The following is a 20,904-nucleotide window of genomic DNA, read 5'->3' as shown; positions in this document are numbered from 1 at the left end:
AACTGTTATAAATGCAGACACAGAGCAAGTCTATCAGTTCTGTGTAGGCAGATGAAAAATCATCATCAATTTCATCTCCTCTGTTCAGGATCAATCTCTGCAAAGCTCAAGCTGAGCGAGGAGTTTTGCTGAATTGAGACAGATCTGCAGTTCTCGGAACCCAGTGGGCCAAATGGAGTAGATGTATAGGGAGCCACCAGGAGCATGGGATTACAAAGGTGGGTGGGGGAGAGCCCAATAAGGGGCTGGGGTCTTGCTGGGTCATGTTCTGCTGACATGAAAATAAAATAAACTTTGTTTAAGATAAGTGGTTGAAAAAATGCAACTGTGCACATCCCAACTGCTGCCAGAAAATGCTGGATATGCTGGAGAATTCCAATGGTAACAGAAATAGGAGTGGAAATTCCCAGAGTTCACCTATTTGTCCTACATCTGGGATGGAAACCAGTGAACATGATTGGTATTGGCTGTTGTTGTTTTTTGTCTTCAAATGATATTATTATTATTATTATTTATTATTTATTAAATTTATATACCGCCCGACTAGCAATAGCTCTCTGGGCGGTGAACATAAAATAGTATAAAAATACAATGAATAACAAAATAATATTAAAATACAATCAACAATACAATAAACATTATTAAAATTAGATCAATGTAACTTAAAATGCTTCAGAGAATAGGAAGGTTTTGACCTGGCGCCGGAAGGAAAGCAGAGTCGGCGCCAGGCGTACTTCCTCAGGGAGACTGTTCCATAGTTCGGGGGCCACCACTGAGAAGGCCCTAGATCTTGTCATCACCCTCCGGGCCTCCCTGTGAGTTGGAACCCGGAGGAGGGCCTTCGTAGCAGAACGTAGTGCACGGGCCGGTTCATATCGGAAGAGGCGTTCCGCAAGGTATCGTGGTCCCGCACCGTATAAGGCTTTATAGGTTAATACCAACACTTTGAATCTAGCCCGGAAACATATTGGCAACCAGTGCAAGCTGGCCAGAACAGGTGTTATATGCTCGGACCGCTTGGTCCTTGTCAGCAATCTGGCCGCCGCATTTTGCACTAGTTGTAGCTTCCGAACTGTCTTCAAAGGTAGCCCTACGTAAAGCGCATTACAGTAATCCAAACGTGAGGTTACCAGAGCATGTACCACTGATGTAAGGTCCTCTTTACTCAAATAGGGACGTAGCTGGGCTACCAACCGAAGTTGGTAAAACGCATTCCTAACCACCGAGGCTACTTGAGCCTCAAGTGAGAGGGAAGAGTCTAAAAAGACTCCCAGACTACGAACCCGGTCCTTTAGGGGGAGTGTAACCCCGTCCAGGACAGGGTATATATCCACCATCCGATCAGAGAACCCGTCCACCAACAGCATCTCAGTCTTGTCTGGATTGAGCTTCAGTTTGTTAACTCTCATCCAGTCCATTGTCGAGGCCAGGCAACGGTTCAGCAAATCGACAGCCTCACCTGAAGAAGATGAAAAGGAGAAGTAGAGCTGCGTGTCATCAGCATACTGATGACAACGCACTCCAAAACTCCTGATGACCTCTCCCAACGGCTTCATGTAGATATTAAAAAGCAGGGGGGACAAAACTGACCCCTGCGGGACCCCATATTGGAGAGCCCGCGGTGTCGAGCAATGTTCCCCAAGCACTACCTTCTGGAGACGACCCGCCAAGTAGGAGCGGAACCACTGCCAAGCAGTACCTCCAACTCCCAACTCCGCGAGCCTCTCCAGAAGGATACCATGGTCGATGGTATCAAAAGCCGCTGAGAGATCAAGGAGAATCAACAGAGTTACACTCCCTCTGTCTCTTTCCCGACATAGGTCATCGTACAGGGCGACCAAGGCTGTCTCAGTGCCAAAACCGGGCCTAAAACCCGATTGAAATGGATCTAGATAATCAGTTTCATCCAATAGCGCCTGGAGCTGGCCAGCAACCACCCGTTCCAAGACCTTGCCCAGGAATGGAACATTCGCCACTGGCCTGTAGCTGTTAAAATTGTCTGGGTCCAAGGAAGGCTTTTTCAGGAGTGGTCTCACCACTGCCTCTTTCAGACAGCCCGGGACCACTCCCTCTCGTAAAGAGGCATTTATCACTTCCTTGGCCCAGCTACCTGTTCCATTCCTGCTAGTTTTTATCAGCCAGGAGGGGCAAGGATCCAGTACCGAAGTGGTTGCACGTACCTGTCCAAGCACCTTGTCCACGTCCTCGAGTTGAACCAACTGAAGCTCATCCAACAAAACAGGACAAGACTGTGCTCCGGACACCTCACTAGGATCTACTGCTATAACTTGAGAGTCTAGGTCCCGGCGGATACATGAGATCTTATTCTGGAAGTGATCGGCAAACTGATTACAGCGGGCCTCCGATGATTCCACCCTGTCCGGAGGGTTTGAATGGAGAAGCCCCCGGACAACTCGAAAGAGCTCCGCTGGGCGGCAAAGAGATGATTTAATAGTGGCAGCAAAATGATGTTTTTTAGCTGCCTTCACTGCTCCTACATAGAGCTTAGTCGAAGCACTAACCAGCGCATAATTGTATCCGTCGGGAGTTCGTCTCCATTTCCGCTCAAGCCTCCTCCTATCTTGCTTCATCGCTCTCAGCTCCGGAGTATACCATGGAGCTGTATGAGCTCTACAAAGGAGAGGGCGTGCAGGAGCGATCGTGTTTACAGCCCGGGTCATCTCCGTATTCCACAGAGCGACCAGGGCTTCAGCAGGAGCGCCAGTCCTATCAGCCGGAAAATCCCCCAGAGCCCTTTGAAAACCTTCAGGATCCATTAGTCTCCGGGGGCGGACCATTTTAATAAGTCCCCCACCCTTGCAGAGGGAAGAGGTTACTGAAAGTCTAAACTTCAGCAAGCAGTGGTCTGTCCATGACAAAGGGAGTGTTGTAAAACTCCCCACATCCAGATCACTTTCCCCATGCTCAGTAGCAAAAACAAGGTCTAGAGTGTGCCCCGATACATGTGTTGGACCACTAACATATTGAGACAGCCCCATGGCTGTCATGGAAGCCATGAAGTCCTGAGCCGCGCCAGACAAAGTGGTCTCGGCATGAATGTTGAAATCCCCCAGTACTATTAGTCTGGGGGACCGCAACAATATATCCGAGACCACTTCCGCCAGCTCAGTTAGGGAAGCCATTGGGCAGCAAGGTGGGCGGTACACCAAAAGGATTCCCAGCCTGTCCCTCTGGCCCAACACAAGGTGTAAACACTCCAGGCCAGTAACTGAATGAACATGGTGCTTGGTGAGTGAGATGGAACTCTTATAGACGACAGCGACCCCACCTCCCCGACCCTCAGATCTACCATGATGCTGGACCAGGTACCCCGGTGGGCAGAGCTGAGAGAGACCAACTCCTCCCTGCTCACCCACCCAGGTCTCGGTTATACATGCCAGATCGGCTGCCTCATCCACAATCAAATCGTGGACGAGGGAGGTTTTATTATATACCGATCTGGCATTTAATAACAGCAACTGGAGATCTGAGAGATGGCTGATAGGACTACCAACGACCTTGCGGATGTGGGAAGGACCGGAACAAGGCACAGCCACAACATGTCTGGACCGCGTTCCCCTTACCTGGCACGTCCTTCTCACAGCGCCATACCTTCCTTTGCCCGTCACTACGGCAATTGGGGCCCCCTCAAGTCTCCCCGCCTGATGGATAAAACTCTCTCTGAAGCACATACTACAACTAAAATATACAACAATTAAACGTATAAAAACAGCTATATATACAGCCATATATACAGCATATAAACAAACATACATTCATATAATCAGGCACCCATTCATCTCAAATTGCATCAACACACCAACAAAAAGTAAAAAAAAAGAAAAAGAAAGGAGCAGCACAGCAGCAGCAGCAGCCTCTCCTTCCCTTGGGGCGATGCTTTCTTTCTCCTGCAGGGCCTGGGTCTCCCAGGCCACCTCAGCCAGCCGGCTTATGTATCCCTCCAAAGAGGGACAGGTGGTAAGAATCAGTCCTGGCTGGCTGGGTACCTGGGGCCTGGTCCTGCCAGGCAGAAGTCCCTCTGGGAAGGGTGGTGGAGGTGGTGGTCCCGCAGCAGCAGCAGCACAGCAGCAGCAGCCTCTCCTTCCCTTGGGGCGATGCTTTCTTTCTCCTGCAGGGCCTGGGTCTCCCAGGCCACCTCAGCCAGCCGGCTTATGTATCCCTCCAAAGAGGGACAGGTGGTAAGAATCAGTCCTGGCTGGCTGGGTACCTGGGGCCTGGTCCTGCCAGGCAGAAGTCCCTCTGGGAAGGGTGGTGGGGGTGGTGGTCCCGCAGCAGCAGCAGCACAGCAGCAGCAGCCTCTCCTTCCCTTGGGGCGATGCTTTCTTTCTCCTGCAGGGCCTGGGTCTCCCAGGCCACCTCAGCCAGCCGGCTTATGTATCCCTCCAAAGAGGGACAGGTGGTAAGAATCAGTCCTGGCTGGCTGGGTACCTGGGGCCTGGTCCTGCCAGGCAGAAGTCCCTCTGGGAAGGGTGGTGGGGGTGGTGGTCCCGCAGCAGCAGCAGCACAGCAGCAGCAGCCTCTCCTTCCCTTGGGGCGATGCTTTCTTTCTCCTGCAGGGCCTGGGTCTCCCAGGCCACCTCAGCCAGCCGGCTTATGTATCCCTCCAAAGAGGGACAGGTGGTAAGAATCAGTCCTGGCTGGCTGGGTACCTGGGGCCTGGTCCTGCCAGGCAGAAGTCCCTCTGGGAAGGGTGGTGGGGGTGGTGGTCCCGCAGCAGCAGCAGCGCAGCAGCAGCAGCACAGCAGCAGCAGCCTCTCCTTCCCTTGGGGCGATGCTTTCTTTCTCCTGCAGGGCCTGGGTCTCCCAGGCCACCTCAGCCAGCCGGCTTATGTATCCCTCCAAAGAGGGACAGGTGGTACGAATCAGTCCTGGCTGGCTGGGTACCTGGGGCCTGGTCCTGCCAGGCAGAAGTCCCTCTGGGAAGGGTGGTGGAGGTGGTGGTCCCGCAGCAGCAGCAGCACAGCAGCAGCAGCCTCTCCTTCCCTTGGGGCGATGCTTTCTTTCTCCTGCAGGGCCTGTGATGATGTAGTTGATGACTTCCCCCCCTATTTCCATTGTGTTTCCTTTGTGTTGAAATGAATAATACGGAATAACATAATGACAACATAATGGATTACTTAATTCATTATGCATAATTTTGCCATGCCAGATAGCAAGATGAACAACAGTTTTTATCAGAAGCTGAACTGCAGTGGAATGGAAACAGCGCTGCATGCAACAAATGCAGGGCAGCATGAAAATCAATGCTTTCTTTCATCCCTAACCAGAACTGACATCTTGGGTCAGCTATTCCTTCTATCATTAATCAAATCATATGGAAAGCAAATGAAACTGTCTTATGCCACTGCTGAAGTCCTCAATAGAAAACATTTGCCTCAAATTTGGACCTATGTGTGTGTGTGTTTGTTTGCATAAAGATTCCTGGCCAACTTCAGGAAGAGGTTGGTGAAATACATGGAGCCAAGAACTCCCACAACGTCTAGGAGAAAGGTTTTGATGGTCATTCGATGATGACAGATATCCCCCCCGAAGGCAACCCAAGGGGGGAAGGAGGAGTTTTGGCAACTTGTGGGGGGGGGGAAGAGGGAACTTTGGTGACCTGTGGGGGGAAAGGGGAGAATTTGGTGACCGAGGGGAGAAGGGGGCTTTGGTAATCTGAGGGGGAAGGGGAAAGCTTTGACAACCCATAGGGGGAAGGGGAGAGCTTCAGTGACGCATGGAGAAGAAGGGAACTTTGGTGACCCATGGGGGAGGGGAGATTGGCGACCCATGGGTGGAAGGGGAGCTTTGATGACCCAGTGGGAAGGCTGGCTTTGGTGACCTGTGGGTGGTGAGAGAGCTTTGATGATGGTAGGCAGCACTGGCGAGCAAAGTGAGAAGGGGCAGAGCCCCTAGTATTGATTAATATAATAATATTAGATATTATAGATTATATGAATGTTAAGATCAGGTTCACACATTCACAGTACAGAATATGTGTGTTTCCCAGAGAAGATTGCAGCTGCTGTGCTCCTCCTCTAGTCCTGCTGCTGCTGCGCTATCTGGGGCTAAGACATGGTTTGGCTGAGCATTATGACAGAACCTGGGCTCATGGTTCATCTCCTCCAGACTAGCCATAATTGGTAAACCAAGAACAAAGCTTGGTTACAGCTCATAGTTTGTCTGGAGTAAGAGATAACATAGCATAAATAGCGTAGCGAGAACAAAAAGACCACCTCCTTCTCTACAGACCATGTCGGGTGTTATGGTCAGCAGAAGAGGTCCATATTAAAGTTTTGCTACCGTCAGTAGTATGGGGGAATGATCCAGAAGAGGACATTCTTATGGCAACCCTCAAGCTGTGGAATTCCCTTTCCACAGAGGTGTTTCTTTGATGCTTGATATATGTGCATATATATTTCAGACCCATCCTATTGTTTTAACGCATATTGTATTTTTATAATGTCATAACCTGCCCTTGAAACTTACAGTGAAGGGTGCGTGAGAAATGCAATAAATACTTAATACTACTATTACTCCTACTGTTACTACTGCTGCTCATAAAATTATTACTATAGTCTTTAGTATATGCATAAACAACCCTGCAGAAGCTGTTGTTGGCCTACAACTCCAATCCTCCCCTGAACATTGGCCATGCTGGTCCAACAACAGCCAGAGAGTTGCAGGTTCTCCACCCCTGGATTAGCACACTTCTACACTTTCTTATAGGAGGTGCGGTCTTACCTGTGTTTTGTTAGAGACAGTACCTCCACTTTTGGAGGCAGGGTGCTGGGAATCACAAGTTGGGGAGAGTGCTGTTGCACTCAGGTCCTGCTTGTGGGCTTCCCATTGGCATCTGGCTGGCCACTGTAAGAACAAGATGGCCTGATCCAGCAGGGCTCTTATGCTCTCATGCTCTTAACTACAGTAGCACATTCAATAAAATAAAAGTCCTATGCAAATGTTTTACTCACATGTTGTCCACATGTTTAACCCCTTCCAAGCACCCACGCCCCCAGCATTGCACACAGGGACTAGACCCGTCCCCTGATGTGCACACATCCAGCTTGAAAATCTTCAAGGAGGGAGCCTTCACATGTACAGCTGTATGCATGGAGGTTCCCTCTCTGCAAATGGTCATGCCATATGCATGGGCATCTGGTGTTGGGTGAGTTGGTCCCTGCAACATCAAGGATGCCTCCACTGTGCGCAGCCACTCTCCCCACTCACACATTGGGATAACGGATTAGAAAAAAAATCTGCAGAGGGCTAGTGTCATACGAGTAAATCATTACTGGGAAATCTCAGGGCCAGGGTCTGAAAACAGCCCTCCATGCACCTCTGTTTGGCTTTCATACCTCTTCTCAGACCACACCCCTCACTGGCCCTACTTCACACCTTGAATGTGTTTGCCAGGCTGGAATGTTGATGTTGCTGGTGAATAAATTTATTACCTGCCCTTCAGCAGCAGGTCCTGGAGGGGGGCTGAGGTTCAACAGTTTAAAATTCAGTGTTAAAAACAATTAAAACAGATTACAATCACAGGAAGAGGGTGGGTCCTGAAAACATACACCTCAAGAGTTGCAGGCCAAGGTAAATGTCCTTGATGTGTCCCTGAACTCTGATGATGCCTCTTGCGCTCCATGGAGGATAGAGAGAACTGTTTAGAAAATTGCCCACTGTGCAGACATTAAATGTATACTCATAGCTCCACCCACTATGCCTCTGGCCCCAACCACCACTGGAATGTGGCCCTCAGAATGTTGCCCAGAAGGGAATGTGGCCCTTGGGCTGAAAAAGGTTCCTCATCCCCAAAGTAAATAAAGCAAGTATTATTACTTTAATACTTAAAGCAAACACACCCCTGTTATAAATAAAGCCTTATGATAAATAAGAGATGACCTAGTGAAAACTTTTGATAGGGAGCATAAACTACAAAGCTAAGCCAGGAGTTTATTTATTTAGATTTATAAGGCTTTAAAACACAGGGGTTGCTGCCAGTTTATTAGACCCTCTGCCATCTCCAACCAAAGCATTCCTTTTATCTCCACCCCTCCTGCAACCAAGAATATTCCCTGCAGATGTTTTTCGTATGATGCATACCTTTATTTATTTATTAAATGTATATTCCTTCCTTCAGTAGGAGTCCAGGGTGGCAAACAAAAGCACTAAAAACACCTTTAACCATCATAAAAACAGACTTTAAAATATATTAAAACAAAAACAGCCTTAGAAACATATTAAGGTATCTTTAAAAATTTTTTTTTTAAAAAAAAGGTTTAAAAAATCTTTTAGAAAAAGGATTAAAAACATCTTAAAAAGCAATTCCAACACAGATGCAGACTGGGATAATGTCTCTGCTTAAAAGGCTTGTTGAAAGAGGAAGGTCTTCAGTAGGTGCTGAAAAGATAACAGAGATGGCACCTGTCTAATATTTAAGGGGAGGGGATTCCAAAGAGTCTGTGTCACTACACTAAAGGTCCATTTCCTTTGTTTGGTGGAATGGACCTTTTGATAAGATGGTATCTGCAGGAGGCCCTCACCTGCAGAGCGTAGTGATCTGCTGGGTATATAAGGGATAAGACGGTCTTTCAGGTATCCTGGTCCCAAGCTCTATAGGGCTTTGTACACCAAAACTAGAATCTTGTACACTAAAACTAGAACCGGTAGCTAATAGGTAGCTAGTGCAATTCTTTCAGCAGCAGGGTGACATGTTGGCAATACCCTGCCCCAGTGAGCAGTCATGCTGCTGGGCTTTGCACCAGTGGCAGCTTCCGGACCAACCTCAAGGGCATCCTGGAGGTTACTAGTGCGTGGACAACAGTGGTCAGGCTATCCTGGTCCAGAAACAGCTGCAGCTGTCTTACCAGCCGAAACTGGTAAAAGACACTCTTAGCCATTGAGGTCACCCGGGCCTCTAGCGACAAAGATGGATCCAGGAGCACCCGCAGACTATGGACCTGCTCTTTCAGAGGGAGTACGACTCCATCCAAAGCAGGCAACTGACCAATCAGCTGAACTCAGGAACCACCAACCCACAGCGTCTCTGTCTTGCCTTACAAAACCTCTGTAAGGTTTTTGAAAGGATAGCAGGGAGAGGGAGGGGATGGGAGGCAATTAATATTTCACAAAGCTTCCTTGTAAAATAAAGGTTAAATCAGGAAAAAATAACAATATAAATAAATTATTATTTTTAGTCTTGTTCGGGCAAAGATAGTGCCATGTAAATTCAAAGCTAGTACTGTAGCATTTTCAAGTTGAATTTGACACTTCACTGAGTCTTTTCCTTGACTGCCTAAGTTTGTTTGTTCCATGGAAGAGAAAAACTGAATACACACCAAGTGGGGGACAGAGCAGAGCAGGGAAAGTCAGATTTGCAAGCTGCTCAAAAGCCTTCACAATGAGAATTCAGGGGAAAGTGGGTGGTACAGATGAAACTGTGTTGGACATTCTTAAATTGATAAAAAAAAATGAGATAGAAGATACTGAAGAAATTGGGAGGCACAATTTATTTGCTTAACCAAGGATCTGCAGCCAGCAAATCAGGAACATAGAGAACTGCCTTGTACTGAGTTAGACCATTGGTCCATCTAGCTCAGTATTGTCTATGCCAGGTGTGGGGAACCATTGGCTCTCCAGATGTTGCTGAACTACAACTCCCATATTTCCCAGCAAGCATAGTCAATGCCCAGAGAATTGTAGTTCAGCAATATCTGGAGTTTCCCACACCTGATCTACACTGACTGTCAATGGTTTTCAGGGTTTTATTTGTGTAAATTGTGTAACTTTTAATGTAAATGCCAGTGTAAATGATCACGGTGTCCCATGTGGCTTCCCCCCCCCTATTTATCACACCTACACACTGGTACGAATGCATCAACTTAGAGCAAATTATGAAGATAATTATGTAAAATTCGGAAAAAATAAAAAAATCTGTCAATTACAGCTGCAGCCCACATCAAGAAATCAGTTGCCAGTCTGAAAAGATAGTGGACTGTTGAATTCAGTTGGAATCTGGTACTAAGTACGATTTAGCAGATCCTAGTGATGGATCCTAGTGATTGATCCTAGTGATTTAGCAGATTCCTAGTGATGGCTACCAAGTTGGATGGCTTTAAAAAGGAGACTAGATAAATTCATAGTGGATAAGGCTATCAATGACTGCTAGTCATCATGTCTTGGTATGCTACCTCCAGTAACAGTGGCAGTATGACTCAATACCAGTTGCTGGGGATTACGAAGATAAGTTGTATTCATGTCCTGTTTGTGGGCTCTGCATAGGCATCTGATTGGCCAATATGGGAAACAGGATGTTGTGACTAGATGGGCCTTTGGCCTGTTTCTGTGGGGCTCTTCTACATTCTTATGAAGCTGCTTTGCATTGGGTCAAACTATTTGTACATCTAGCCCAATATAGCCTTCCCCAACATTCTGCCCTCCATATGCTTGAAACTACGGCACCCATGAGCTTTTAACTGGAGATACCAGTAATTGAACCTGGTATACCAGTAATTGAACCTGCTCTATACAGCTGTCATGTGCCACGATCCATCCCCAATGAGAATCCACCATCCTCTTTATGTCCATTTTGGGAAACACCACCCTAGCTGCGAGCTGCAGAGCATTCTGTAGCTCTGTTCCTATCTCCTTGCAGCTTACACATCCAAGATATGTTGAGAGAGACCTGCTGGAAGCACACCCACCCGACAAAGCTGATTAGCTCTGAATGGATGAGACAGGCAGACACCAAGAGGGTTCTCATCTCTGAAATCCGACACACACACACACACACACACACACTACAGCAAAATAATCCTAAGAGGCCAGTCTAGTGGGAAACTTTCCACATTCAAAGTCAAGGATGGGGAACCTTTAGATGTTGCTGAACTACATCTCCCATCAACCCCAGCCAGCACGGCCAATAGTCAAGACTGATGGGAGTTGTAGTCCAGCAACATCTGGAAAGCCAGAGATTCACACCCCTGTTCTAATGGAGGCCTTGCAGTGCATCTCAACATCCCTACTTAATTCTAACCAGCAATGGTTTTAGTAGTTAACAAATTAATTATGGCATATGTTTTCATGGGCTTAAGTCCACTTCTTCAGATGCACAATTCCCACAATGAATTTGTTAGTCTTTTTAAGGTGCCACACGGCTCTTTGTTGTTTTTGCTGCAACACTCTAACACAGCTACCCCTCTGGGAATTAATCCTAATTGTTCCTCTGTAATGCATTTGGCCATTGTGAGAACACGATGCTGGCTTGATCCAGCAGGCTCTTCTTATGTCCAGTTGGGATCTTTATAAGTAATAAAAAATATAGGCAAGAGGCTACAGAATATTTAGCCAACTAAACTTCACTACTGCATGCAGTGTTAACATGCAGGAGGGAGCCCAGTTTCCATTGTCAATTCTGGAGAAAGGACAAAATTGTCAACTTAGGCCCAATAGCATCTAGCTAGTCCAATTACAACTCCCAGTCTAGAACAACTGCCAAACTCACCTGAGAGAATTTCACAAATGGAGAACCACCACAATGAAGGCCCTGTCACGGGTCAGTGTCAGCCAGGCAGCACCCAGTAGCGGCACCACCAACAGGGCCTCCCATGCTAATTGTAGGGTCCAAGATGGTTGATGCCGGGGAGGCTTTCTTTTAGCTACTTGGATCTCAAATCATTCAGGGCTTTCCACACTGGTAGTAACATCTTGAATTGGGCCCAGTAACTCACTGGCAGCCCGTGCAATTCTTACTCTAGACCATGTAGAGCAAGGGGGAAGGGGAATAAAACAAAGAAGAGACAGGCTCCCCCATCCCACTTTGTAAACTGGGCAGACTTCAGCTAATGCTCCATAAAAAGGGGTCTTGATATCCAGTTATTATAACGCTTCCAATTTCCGACAGATTAAGTGCTATTAAATCACTTTGTTCTGAGAGCGCTGAAACGTCACAAGATGAATGAGTTCGGCTGATCTTAACTTAGTCCCAGCACAATGCTGTTCTCAAGAGCAGAGATGGAGCAGGATGGGGGGTGAAGGAACAGAGAGAGAGAAAAGAAAGGGGGGGAAGCTAGAAAGTATGACTCTGCAGGATCCAAACCTGGGAAGAATGATAGGACGGTCCCTTCTCAAAAGCAGGCAGATCAGCTTTTAGCAGCTGGCAGGGCAATTTTGTACCTTATCTCCTTCTAATTAGTTAATTTCTCTCTCTCTCTCTCTCTCTCTCTCTCTCTCTACCTCTTCCCCCCCCACACTGACAACAAAGGGCACAGCTCAGTGGTGGAGCATCTGCTTTGCATGCAGAAGGTTCCAGATCCCATCACTGGCATCTCCAGGTGGGCTTGGGAGTGCTCCCTCTCAACCCTACCTGTACATTTTGGTGGGAATCAGTGGCAGCTAGGGATGAGGGAGAAATGCAATTCAGTTCAAATTTTAAAACGAAACTACCTAATCTGTGCTTTCCAAAACAATGTGGAAAGCCATCCTTAAAAATTAGTACTTCTCCGAATTTTGCCGTGCAGTTGGCCGAGAAAGTAATGTGCACAATAATGCACATATTGGGGTAATGTGTGCATGAAATGCATCTATAACTAGAAATAACCCACAGAACTGCATTATATTAGGGGAAATTGCTTTGCAAATATGTGTATATTAGGGATGTCATAAGTCGTAATCGACTTGAAGGCACAGAACAACAGGGACAATGGGATACAAAATGTTTATATTACGATAAATTCACACTGAAATGCAGATGAATTTTCATGAGGATTTTGTTGTTATTGTTGTTAAAAATTAACAAACTGATGTGGAAACATGGATAACTGAATTTAAAAAATTGGAAAAAGGAGACACTGACAGAAGCCAAAACTTGAGTGATTCATTCATTCCTAGTGGCAGTACAGACTCCAGTTCTGTAGCAATACCAACCACTACCTGTCTCTTTTCTGGGACCGACTCTGCATCCACAGCTTCATCCTTTTGAGATTAAGTAGAAAGGAATTACAGAAATACCAGCAACCCAGCACAGGAAGCTGATTTATATTAAGTTTTGCAGTTGGTCCATCTAGCTTAGCATTGTCTACTGGCAGTGACTCTCCATGGTTTCAGGCATGGTCATGACCTGGAGAGGCCAGGGATTGAACCCGAGACCTTCTGCATGCAAGGCAGATGCTCTACCACTGAGCGGCAACCTCTTTAAGCAGTCCCAGACAATTTGGGACCAACTAAGACAAGCTTGGTCTATTAGCCATGAACGGTAGCTTCTCAGCTTTGTGTTTGACAAGTTCATTACCCCAAGAAGGCAGTAAAGTCAGGAGGTACATTGAACCATTGGTAAGCAGCATATGAGTTGGAGGGCCTCAAGTGGTGCAGTTCTGCAACTGATGGCATGTCCCTGAGTGTTGGTACCTTCAGGAAGTAGCATGCCTGCTGATGAGTAGCCCACACAGAGACAGGTAGTATATCATGACATGAAAAAGTATAACATTAGGCATGGCATAGAGAAAGTAGATAGAGACACGTTTTTCTCCCTCTCTCATAACACTAGAACTCATGGACATCCACTGAAGCTGAATGTTGGAAGGTTCAGGACAGACAAAAGAAAGTACTTCTTCACACAGCGCATAGTTAAACTATGGAATCCCCTCCCACAGGAGGCAGTGATGCTTACCAACTTGTATGGCTTTAAAGGAGGATTTGACAAATACATGGAGGCTATGAGTGGCTTCTAACCCTAATGGCTATGTTCTACCTCCACGGTCAGAGGCAGGATGCTTCTGAATCCCAGATGCTGGGGATCATAAGTGGGGAGAGTGCTGTTGTACTCAGATCTTGCTTGCGGGCTTCCCATAAGCATCTGGTTGGCCACTGTGAGAACAAGATGCTGGACTAGATGGGCCATTGGCCTGATCCAGCAGGTTTTTCTTATGTTCTTATGGCACATCAAAGGCCTTTTACTACTTGCAGAGCACACTTATTTCTTGAATTCTGTCATGAGTCTAGAAATTTCTGAGTCACGTCTTGAAGTCTTAGCACTGGACATTTTCAGAGAATAAGCTCTTGTTCACCATAGTGGATTGCAGTTGTGCCCAAGCGGAATGGAGGAAGAATGGAGCAGGGACCTTCACAGTGTGATTTCCTTTGGGCCTTTGGGATCTATGTCAGACCTGTCACCTCATTTCAATGCCGCCTTTTCCATTTGTTCCCTAGGTTTGTGTTGAAAAGACTTTCTTCTCGCTGATCAGCAAAAAGTGCTCACACTTGCTGCCAACAGTCCTACAGGCCTATTTGTCAGCTTGAGCACTTGGAAGTTTTCATTTAAGCAACTTATTACTGGGGTTGTGCAACTGATCTAGTTGAAGCACAGATACCAAATCAAATTGAACCAATTCAGGCTGATCTGGGCTTCCGCTAGATTGGGTGGAGACAGCCCCAGATCACCCCAGGTGGAGCTGACCCACCTGGAGCCTTCTGAGGCTGTCAAAAGGCAAGGCAATGGATGGTAGGAAGAAGGGGAAGGGGAAGGAAGCCTCTTCAGGTTCTGCTTTGCCATCACTTCTCTCAGGGAACGTGCTAGTGAAGCCGTACCCTGAAGGACTGAACTCTCTGCTCATTTAATTGATCCAGGGCACAAACCTAGGGTGGGTCGGCCCTGGATCATCCTGGGTCAAGCTGGGGCTGATCCAAAGTGCCATATCAGGCCCAGGCAATGGAAACTGGCAGCTCTGATGACAGTGGGGCAGTGAATCTGTTCCAGGTTTTCAAGGAGCTGTCCGAGGTGCTAAAACCATTTTATAATAGGTTCAGCATCTTGGATAGCTCCTTCTACGTCCAGACTAAAACCCGAGTGGATTCACAGCCTCACTGACATTGGAGCCACCACTGGGGCCAGGAATGGATTGGGGGATGTCCTCAGCTCTACTTTTGACCATAGATCGATTGGTTCAATTTTGTTATGATTCTGAGATTCCAGCATCCCTTCAATTCTACTCCAGGAGGGCATCTGGATTTAAGAATGTTGGATTAGATTTTGTGCATTCTCCTAAAAATGGCAAGTGAGTGGGAATAATTTATTATTATTTATTATTTATTTTTATTTATTACATTTATTATTACTATTATTATTATTATTGTCATCATCGATAGCTATATGTAATATGGATTGTACCCAATTAAATTCTACTGACAGTAAAACCACTGTAATGAAAGCCCATAAATAATTATGCATAAATTTCAATGGGCTGTATTATACACAGCACTAAGGAGATCATCTATGGCCATACTACCCTGAACAGGCCCGATCTTATCTGATCTCAGAAGCTAAGCAGAGTGAGGCCTGGTTAGTACTTGGATGGGAGACCGCCTGGGAATAACGGGTGCCATAGGCTTAGAGGAAGGCAATGGTAAACCACCTTTGAATACCTCTTACCATGAAAACCCTACGAATCCAGTTTTAAAAAGTAACTTTTCCAAGCTCTGTATATATATGTATATATATATATATATATATATAAGATTCATAGGGTTGCCATAAGTCGTAATCGATTTGAAGGCATATAACAACAACTAAAGGGAATCATTCTATCAGTGCAAGCATTTGTGCTTGCCCTATGGAACAATCTCCTTCTCCTCCCCCCTGCACGTTCTTCTGGGGATTCTCCTGAAATTCTGGAGCAGATTTGGGGGAGCAAGGGGGGAAAGTCTCATAGCACTAGTGGGAATCTTTGCAATGGCTTTTGCTATTGCAATGAATTAGCTGAATACAGCCAATTAGTCTATTCTGACTAACTTTGGATACAACCCCAAATATTTGAATATATATCTAAATATATTAAAAAGAGAGACTTGTTTTGTTTTTTTAAAAAAATCATTTTATGTATTTCCTTACTCTCCCCCCAATACCATTTATAGAACCATACGCAAAATCTATTCAAACATTTATTCAATCTATTCAAAAATTTGGTGTGTGTGTTTTTAAAAGATATCTTGAGGAAATATGCATGGGCAGAGACTCTGCAAACTTTGGCCCCTGATGCGGTTTCGCTAGAACACAATCTCAGCATTCCTGGTGCTTCGAGGCACCAGGGACAAACAGCACATGCCTAAGCCTCAACTGCTGCTCTGTTAATAGCGTGGGAGAGTCAAGTAGCAGGGAAACAGTGAATTGTGGCACCTGAGAGTCTGTGTTGTGAGGAGTGATGAAGGACCAAGGCAACCTTTGTTTCCCAGGGAGGGAGGAGTTTATAGAGCTAGAATGCAGATTTAGTGAGCTTGGGAGTGGGCATAATAAAAACCTTGACCTGTGAATCAGCCCTGCCTGAGCCTAGGTCACAACTTGGAGGTATTTAATCTCTCAGGGTTCACACAGATGCTAAATAGGCTCTCAGTGGTTAATTAGAAATGGAGTCTTTCACAGGTATATTACACTTTTTTTAAAAAAACATAATTATATCCTATATCATTTACTTTTGGTTTTGTTTTTTTCTATAAAGAAACAGAAAAGGCTGTAGGGACCCCTGCCTTCCTTGTCTTGCAAAATTCTGGAACTGTCTGTCCAGAACAATAATGGGTTCTGATAGTATTAGTATTATTTATTTGTTTATTATTTGATTTATATCTCACCCTTCCTCCCAGCAGGAGCCCAGGGCGGCAAACAGAGGTGCTAAAAACACTTTAAAACATCATAAAAACAGACCTTAAAATACATTAAACAAAACAACGTTAAAAAACATTTTTTAAAGAAGCTTTAAAAACATATTTAAAAAAAGGTTAAAAACATTATTAAAAAACCCATATTAACAAGCAATTCCAACACAGATGCAGACTGGGATAGGTCTCAACTTAAAAGGCTTGTTGAAAGAGGAAAGTCTTCAAAAGGCGCAGAAAAGATAGCAGAGATGGCGCCTGCCTAATATTAAAGGGGAGGGAATTCCACAATGTAGGTGCCGCCACACTAAAGGTCTGTTTAGTATTAATATTAGTATTAATATTAGTATTAGTATTAGTATTACCTGCCCTTAACCAGAAGGTCCCAGGGCAGGCCACTACAATATAAAACACAACATTCAAAACAGTTTAAAACATTATGAGCTTTGATCTCGCAGGGCACAGCAGACCCTCTAAATCTAGATCAGAATTTGGCAGAGGCAGATCCCATAATCATCCTTACTTATTGACTGAGTTGAGCCTAAATGAGTGTACATACTTATTTTAGTGCTGAGCTGAAAGGAGAACATTTGGCTCAGAAGTCAGGTTGAGGCAAATGTGGGGGGGGGGGTCAGGGGAAAGTTGGGGCGATTTAGTATTACTGGTGGTGAGCAGTAATGGTTGCACTGGATCTTTGCATTCTCACCCTCTCCATTTAAGGCAGCTGCCATTTTATTTTATCTGAAATGCCCCAAACATGGTATCATTCTGAGGTTGTGGATGGATTCTCCTTCTAATTAGGAGGCACAGTTACAACAGGTACTCGTGCAGAACCACAAGGGATGGGCTGCTCTGAGGACAAATATTTTGAGCCCTTTCATACTCTTCACAACTTTTTTGGTTATATAAAAAACACCCATTAGAAATTTGGGACACATTATGCTATAGACTTGTATTACTTTTAAAAATAAAGCCAGCTACACAGGAAATCTGAACATGTATGTCATTTCCTGCTGTGACATCCATTTTCACTTGGGCCTAACACAACACGCTCTACTAGAATGGACTTACGAGACTTTAAATTATGTCAGAAAAAGTATATTGAACAGAGGACCTACAAGTGCAGAACGGACAGAACTATCCGTGTCATGATTCTCCCTGACTCTTGGTTTAGCAAAGGTTGTCACTCAGAAGGCAGACTTGTTCTCTGCAGCCTCAGAGGGCAGGGCTGGATGCAGTGGAGAAGTTTCAGGAGGGTCTAATTTGGTTTAACACAAGGAGAAACATCTTGATAGTAAGATGTTTGACAATGGAACCAGTTACCTAAAGGAGATGCTGGTGTCCCCTTTTCTGGAGGTCTTGAGGGAGAGACTGGAAAGCCATATGTTGGAGATGCTCTAGTTCTTGGATTTCCTTGGGCTGAGCTGCATCAAGCAATGGGGTTGATCTTGCAAAGCTCTGTCCAGCTCTGTGATTCTGACTAGGCCTGTGGATAACCTCCCAAAATTGAACCAGGGCCCAATCTGGCACGTTGGAGCAGTCCTGATTCATCCTGGGACGATCCGGAGCTGACCTGGATCTGAGCACAGAACCAAATTAGGGGTCTTGCACAGTATTTAATTAGAGTTTAACTAAATATGCATCTCCTTCTCATCATCCCACTTTTCTTGCTGCCTGACACCTCCCCCCCCCAACAGCTCTGGATAGCTCCAGATAGATCTGATCTAACCTGGGGTGATCTGGGGCTGCTTCAATCAGAGCTTGGAAAAGTTACTTTTTTAAACTACAATTCCCATCAGCCCCAGCCAGCATGGCCACTAGATTGGGCTGATGGGAGTTATAGTTCAAAAAAGTAACTTTTCCAAACTCTGGCTTCAATGCACTTCAGCTCCTGTCTGTAAGTCTGAAGCAATATAGTGCCGAGACAGGCTGACCACTGAATGAATCGTAGAGTTGGAAGGGTCCTATAAGGCCTGTAAGAGCACACTTGTGATATCGTATATACATATCTTATGCTAACTCTGTGCATGGCAAGGGTGAGTGCAGAGAGACAAAATATGAGAATGATAAGATAGATCAAGCTGCCTTGTGAAGAGATTCAAAGAGAGAGTGATGAAAATTGCTTTGACAAAAATTGACAAAGAAGAGGTTCTTCTTTTTTATAATAATGTAAAAATGGCAGGCCCATCCATGTTTGAAATGTCTCGGTCCACTGTTGTGTCTCTTAACTCTAAATTACACACACACACACACACACACACACACACACACACACACACACACACACACACATGTCTCTCTTGAGGAAATACTTCAGCCTTATGGCAAAATGAAGAAAGCAAGTCAGGAAGTTGTCTAGAAACAATTTTTCTCCCTACATTGGCATTTGGATGCTGTCCAAATTCCAAAACTCGCCCTCATGTCTTTTTCTTTTGTTTTGTAAAAGCTTTTGACACATTTTCCCAACAGAGCAGTGCATAATTTTTTGTTTTGCTTCTAACAAACCAGCAAGTTTTACATTTTGCACCTCTGCTCCTGATATGGGACTGAAGTATTTAGAGACGAAAGCCTCTAAATTTGTGTCAATATTAACTAAGGATGGCATTTAAAAGGCAACTTGTGTGGTTCTCCCTCTTTGATAATATCCTGGGGAGTTCTTCCTTTTCTTCCTTTTTAAAGTGAAAAAAAAGTGTTTTATAGTGCACATCAAATAGTCATGAGCAATGTGCCGAGGCTTTGGATATGCATGCAAAAGGATAAAAAAACAGACAACTTTACGAGCACTGTAAGACTGTCCAGGGGGACGGAATCCTCGGAGGGCCTGCCGTGCATTTCACCTTCAAGATTAGGCTTCCAGCTGACTAGGGAATCTCTCAACCACCAAAGGACGTGTTTTATCTCTGCACAATTCATTGAAAGCTTGGTGTGTGTGTTTATGTGAGTGTGTTGGCTTTTTTGGAGCTGCATTTGCATATCTGAGAAAGAGGCTGGCTCCTTTCGCTTAATCAGGCAGATGGAGGTGAAAGGTATGTTGAAAAGGAACCAGGGCAGAATATGACATTGTATTTTGCTCTGTTTTGCCATAGAAAAGTGATTGTTTTTTTTGGGGGGGGGGAACTCTGAGCATTGTAGACTAAGAATGATTTAAAAAAAAAAACTAGGGCAGCATAGGAGTCTTAAGGTGATGTTTCTAACCCCTCTCTCTCCCACCCGCTGCCCCCCCCCCAGTTCCACAGAGGAACATCAATGGCGGATGAAACAGTATCTTGTGAGAGCTTAGGGTTTTTGATGTGACTACCAGAAGAAAAAGATGGAGGTGGCAAAGGCATCGTGAGACAGATGAGAGAGAGGGTCTATGGAGACAGAAATGGGAGCAGAGAGACTTGAATCCATTAAAGGCCATGTGAAGTAGGACATGTCCCTAAAGACCAGGCAAGTCCTGGAAGGCAAAGGCTTTTGAAAGTGGCAAAGTAGGAAAGCAAGGAGATCTTTTATTTAAAAGAGGAAGAAGAGAAGGAGGAGGTATAGGAAAGAAAAAGGAATCAGGAATGATGAGGCCTTGCATGTAAACACTGAGAGTTCAGAGACCCCAGAGGATGAAGCAGTGGAACGGCAGATATTGAAGCAGGCAGGTGATATTCTTAAGGAAGCAAGAGAGAGAAATAACGGGGGAAGAGGCTACAGAAAGGAGAACAGGGAGAGCTGATCCAGGCTACATGAAACGCAAAACCCTTTTATTTGAAACAGAAATTAGAGTATTATTTAATTTTTAAAAGTCATGAATGAATTAAAGGCTTCTGAGAGCCCACATCACCCACCAACAAACGGGACTACCCACTGTATCAGTGGCGGATTTAAGATCAGTGGGGCCTACATGAAGACTTTTTGGGGGCCCCTATTTGTTCACCTTTACTATTATATTATTCAATAACCGCTACATTTGATTGGGGCATAGGAGAAATGAAGAGTGGAAATAATGCAGCAGACTAAAATACTAGGATTCAACAATGGCAATTCATTGTCTGAAGTCACGTTTCAAGTGTATCCTTTCAGTTAACAATACAGACTAATAATTCCTGGGGGGGGGAGGGATCAGCTGCACGGAGCCAACTTCTGAATGTATGGCATGTACCTTTAAATGAGCCCCTGCATTGTTTCAGCCTATAATTCCTCATTCTGTTCTAGCTTCCTTCCAGTCTCTCTCCACTGGAGCAGTCATTGTTGCTGCGTCCTTGCACAGGCTGGGGCTGGCTCATTCAGTCC

The 20,904-nt window shown here is 45.4% G+C and overlaps 1 pseudogene; it reads left to right on the top strand.

The window, feature by feature from the left end:
- Positions 1 to 15,264: 15,264 nt before the first annotated feature.
- LOC133375779 (5S ribosomal RNA) lies at positions 15,265 to 15,383 on the top strand (annotated as a pseudogene).
- The last annotated feature ends 5,521 nt before the right edge of the window (positions 15,384 to 20,904 follow it).

Source organism: Rhineura floridana, chromosome 1 (assembly GCF_030035675.1).
Source record: "Rhineura floridana isolate rRhiFlo1 chromosome 1, rRhiFlo1.hap2, whole genome shotgun sequence".
NCBI classification, from domain to species: domain Eukaryota; kingdom Metazoa; phylum Chordata; class Lepidosauria; order Squamata; family Rhineuridae; genus Rhineura; species Rhineura floridana.
The sequence above is the reverse complement of the archived record's forward strand: the minus strand, read 5'-3'. Positions and strand labels throughout refer to the sequence as shown.